Source organism: Culex quinquefasciatus, chromosome 2, assembly GCF_015732765.1.
Source record: "Culex quinquefasciatus strain JHB chromosome 2, VPISU_Cqui_1.0_pri_paternal, whole genome shotgun sequence".
Classification (NCBI taxonomy): Eukaryota; Metazoa; Arthropoda; class Insecta; order Diptera; family Culicidae; genus Culex; species Culex quinquefasciatus.
This window is the reverse complement of record NC_051862.1, coordinates 109,864,839-109,869,904: the sequence shown is the minus strand read 5'-3', so window position 1 is coordinate 109,869,904 and position 5,066 is coordinate 109,864,839. Positions and strand designations below refer to the sequence as shown.

The 5,066-nt window shown below is 47.6% G+C and overlaps 1 pseudogene; it reads right to left on the bottom strand.

The window, feature by feature from the left end:
- Positions 1-2,514: 2,514 nt before the first annotated feature.
- On the bottom strand, positions 2,515-4,732 carry LOC6036891 (annotated as a pseudogene).
- Positions 4,733-5,066: the final 334 nt, after the last annotated feature.

Here is a 5,066-nt window from a genome sequence, read left to right as displayed (position 1 = left end):
TCCGTACAATTAAACACTAAATAAAGCCGAATTTAATCAGCTCGCTTAGCTCCACGCTGCACTTTATTTCACCCTCCGATCGTGTGTCATTTTCCCATCCCCTTTTTTTTTTTTTTTGCCCAATGGGCATTGGGTTAAGTTCACTGCGACCACCTGAGAAGGCTATCTTTTGTGATGTACCCTGGTTACTGTCCATACTACAAATTACTCGTATCCATTGGATCGGAAGACGAGGGTTATTTTGCAGACATGGTTTATCCCAATTCGGCGCAATACAGTCGATGAACTGTATGACCTTCTTGGGATGGGTGTGGTGCCATACATCGTACGGCGTAAGAAGGTGCAATCCAAAGAACCGCAGCCTTCGAGACACAAGTGCTCCGCAGAAGCAGAGTAAATGTGCCGAGCTTTCCAGCTCAGTTAAACAAAAACGACAGAGGTTGTTAGGCCACCTGCCGATTTTGTGCAGGTGATATCTGGCAGGACAATGTCCTGTTAGAAGCCCTGCGAGTATTCGTAGTTCCCTACGGTTTAAGCCAAGAAGTTTCCTGGCAATTGAAGGACTTGGAGTGATAAAAGTTTTAGCTTGTCTCAATCCTCGCATCTCGCCCCAGATTGAAGCGATTTGCGATTGTCCCCAATTAGTTATTTCTTGCTTTACGGCACTTTTTGAGATTCCAAGGAACGGCTCAGGACCCACGAAGATGTTTGATGAGCCTTGTCTGGCAAGTTCATCAGCCATTTCGTTGCCTTCAATGCCGCAGTGCCCTGGGACCCAAAACAACATGACTCTGTTATGCCGAGAAGCAAGTTCCCTGAGGGAAGCGACGCACTCCCAAACAAGTTTGGATTCGCATTTAGAGGATTTCCCATCCCCTTACACTGTTATTCAATTCTACCCAAAACATAACACCCAGCAAAACTTGGCAGTTTTGGCAAGCACAAAACATACGTTGTCAGATCGATATAGCAAAGTCTGGCCAGTCTCCCTATTTAGGGTCTCTAGGTACGATGAGCAAAGATGATGGAATTTGATGCGATTTGTCACGATTTTAATGAAATCGCGGAGTGTCATCCCCCTCGGATCAGCACATATTTAGTAGTAAACATGTTTGAACATTTTATAGCACATCAATTAGGTCAACAATGGACCGATCTCATCAGGTTCTCTTAACTCGTATGATGACGAAACTGCACAAACAAAAGCGCAAAAAATCGAAGGTCCTTCGACGAGGACGACGACGGAACTGGCCACCTTGGCTTTTTCCTCCAATCTCTTTCCTTTTTTCTCCCGCGAACACGAACGAGCAAGAGTGACACCGATCGAAGATGGCCTTGCTTCGACGAGGACGACGACGGAACTGGGCACTTTGAATTTTTCTTCCACTCTTTTTCCTTTTTTTTACTCCCGCGAACACGAATGAGCAAGAGCACCACCGATGAAAGATGGCCTTGCTTCGATGAGGACGACGACGGAACTCAACAATTAAAATCATACTTAACATTCTGGGATTGATCAAAAATATGTCAAATTCCAATGTACAGCACCGCAAAAACTTTTTTTTTCGGCGAAAAAAAATCTCTTCAATAGGGGAAATATACCCATTTTAATCACTGTTGAACTTTTCAGCACTTGTTTCGAAAAGTAACACTTTTCAATTTTTTTTATATTTAAACGATTTATTGACAAAATACATGAAAATTTGACTTAAAATTTCACTCAATGGGTGTTTTTCGGAATTGCAAAAAATGTTGTATCGAACTCGTTGCAAAACTTGATTTTTTCAGCTCTCTTCGTATTTATCCAACTCGGTGAACCTCGTTGGATAAATGTACGACTCGTGCTGAAATAATCCTCTTTTGCAACTTGTTGCATAAACTACTATTAATATATTTTCCATAGAAAAAACTCAGTCGATTTTTTTCCAATAGCACCATTTGACAAATAATTATTAATAATATTTGTATCAATGCTTCAAGCAGGGTTGTTAAAATATCAAAATATCAGCTCTCAGCAAGTACAATTATCCCGCCTGAATATTCATGCACGCTTACCAGGGGAACTCAAATTTGAGTGGATCCAATCAAAACGGCGCAAACCGTAGCCATACAAATTTGACATCGAGTACCCGAACTTAATTTTAACATGGTGAAGCCGATGTCAAATTTGACATGCGCTGGGTACCGGAAAAATCCTCCAGGAAAGCAGAAAAATGGTTCCGGGGGACGGATATCGGTTCGGAATGACAGTGAAAAGGAAATTGTAGTTCTGGGCTAGTTTTATGTTGATTTTATTTGAATTTTAATTGTGTTAAATTATAATTTTCAGCATTAGGAGCAACGGTTCCTCCTCCAAACCATCGTGCTACTGCTCGTACCGGAGGATTGCCACCCGGGACATCTTGTTTGGCGGAATTCAACGGAATTGACTACGAGTGGACGAGGACTAGCGAGTGACACTTGTCGACATCGTTGGAGAGTTCGGTAACAAGGTTGTGCGGGCTATCGGTTCGGACGATTAAATTAACGATTACGTTCCAGCGGCCGGATGACGATGCTCTTGTCGAGCAGATCACCGGGGACGGACAGGCAGAAAGCTTGGCCTTGGGTGTGCGTTCGCAGGTCGGTGTCGAAGCCGAACGAATCGATGGCGGGGAACCGGAATTGGGTGCATCCTGGGTGACGTGGCCACGTCGCCGGGCAAGGACGGTGTTCACGGAGGAAACACAATCGGCGGGGGCTTGCACTTAGACGAAGAGATACGGTTGCATGAGGCGGGGTGTGGCCATGAGGAAGGTGGAGTAGGCAACTCGACGGGCGGTTGGGATGATTTGGCGACCTCCGCGGTGGACCGTTTCCTGGGCGATGGATTGGTCGATCGGGTTCCGGTCAACCGGTCAACGGGTTCTTCGCAGAGCGGTCCATCGTGCGAGCCCAACCGGAAGCCTTGCACGATGGAGTCTTTGACGGAGCCGAGCAGGGTTTTGTCAACTTCGAAGGACAGCTTGTCGTCGACGAGGATGTGATAGCTGGTGTTGTACGGGCCGAAGGCCCAAATCGCTCGTGACGCGAGCATATCCCAGTCGTAGTTGACCTGGAAAAACTCGCCTCGTCCTCGACCAGACCCTTCTCCAGCGGTTCTGTAATCATCGTTCTTTTTGTTGAACGCCTTGGTGAACCACTTGAGCGAACTCGTCTCGACGACACTCTCGCAAAGGCACCACCTCTCGGAATCTCGGAACACATTGCGCAGGTGCATCACGCAGTCCAGGTAGAGTTCAACGGTGCTGAGATCACGTGCTCGCCGGATTCATACAATCGAGTCGAGAGTAATGGGTAAGATGTGTTGACCTTGCGCAGGCCGTCCATTATTTGTGGGTGTTCCGACGGGTTGACCGGTTCGATGGTGATCTTGATGATGAACTGGGTGTTTAACTTGAGCGGCTGGTAGATAAACACGTCCTCGTTTATGTTGACATGGATGATAGTCGAGGTTTTTAAGATGCACAGGTCAATTCCTGGCGATGATCATCTAATATCCTGGACGCGGTTGAACTCGACCTTATAACGCGCCTCGTAGATTAACAACAGCCCAACCTACAGCGTACAGGAATCTTTTCCCGTCCACGAACGAGTAGTTCTCACCAAGCACTCGAACCTCCTGCCCGGCGTGCAACCTCTCGCTCAAAATCCGCGCCAACACCTGGCAAAAAGTACAATCTTCGAGCTGTGCACCATCAACTGCGCGTTCTGATCACAGCTCAGCATGTCCTGGCAGATTCCGTGTAAATTTGGCCAATCTTGCGTGTTCAACGCACATGTCCACAAACCCATAAAAATCCCCAATGAACCGAATACAAATCAACCTCAACAGCGGCCTTATGTTGCACATGATTTCCTCCTTTGTCACGCGAATTTTCAGCTTTGGCAGGGTATCCACATCCTCGACGACCTGCATCAACAGTTTGCTCAGCGGTTCCAAAATAAATTCCACAATGCTCCTCTGCGCGGCTTCTTCGTAAACTTCAGGTTCTAATTTTGCTGGCGTGCTGCTTCAGGATACTCTTGCCACGGTCGTAGCTATCGTTGATGTCGGGGCGCGAAAGCTTAGAAGACTTGATTTTCCGCAGGCCAACTTGCTTGACATGCCCCACTCACGGACCACGTGCGATGCGATCAGCGTAGCCTGCCTCGGATCACTGCTTGTACCTAAAATCAAGAAAAAAAAACATTAAAATGACCTAATAAATCATTGTACCACCTACCGGAAGTTATCTGGTCATCGTGTCCATTGTGGCCAGCAGCAAGTGTTTGGTAACAAGGTACCAATTCTGTTCCGGTACGTAAGTGGAGTGGCCGAAAGATAGCCCATGTGGATCCTGCTCAGAATGTGCAGAAGCCTTCAACCCGGTAAAGTCCGGCGTCAGAACAATCACCTCCACGTCAATGCGTCTCTGTTTGTGCAGTGCCTGGTCCTGATCGTCACACCGATTGCTGGCACTGTGCTCGCTGTTATTTTACTGAAACCCATCCGTCCTGTCGAGCACTTGGTTTGGTTGGCGTACGAAAACGCTTCGCTCCGCTCCGAGTCGATCTCGCACCCGCGTCGCCGCCGGCAAACCACGCGCCCGAGATAGTCGCGGTTGCTTGAGATCAGGGTGGAAGCTAGGCGAGCGAGCTTGTTCAAGGTTTGGATCGTAAAGTTCCGACGGCCAGTGGTGACCGTTACCATCAATGGATTCGCTTAGAACACCAAGAAGTAACCGTAAGAAATCAGCTTTTCCTCCAAGTAGCCGTTCAATTCTCCGGTCGGGTCGCGACGATCTTCCGTGTTTTGCAGAATTCTCACATAGCTCACGTCGGTCCAGGTTGCTGTAATCCAACTCGAACCGGTTCAGCCTTGCACCCTAGGCTTCCCTCGCAGAACCGGTTCAGCTCGGCCAAATTGTCATCGAACAGATAAAGACCGTAGAAAAACAGACGAGGAGTGCTCAGCAGATTAAAGTTGGAGAAATTGCGCAGCTTCGTGGCCACGAATTGATGCCACAGCTTCCAGCTCTTCTGCC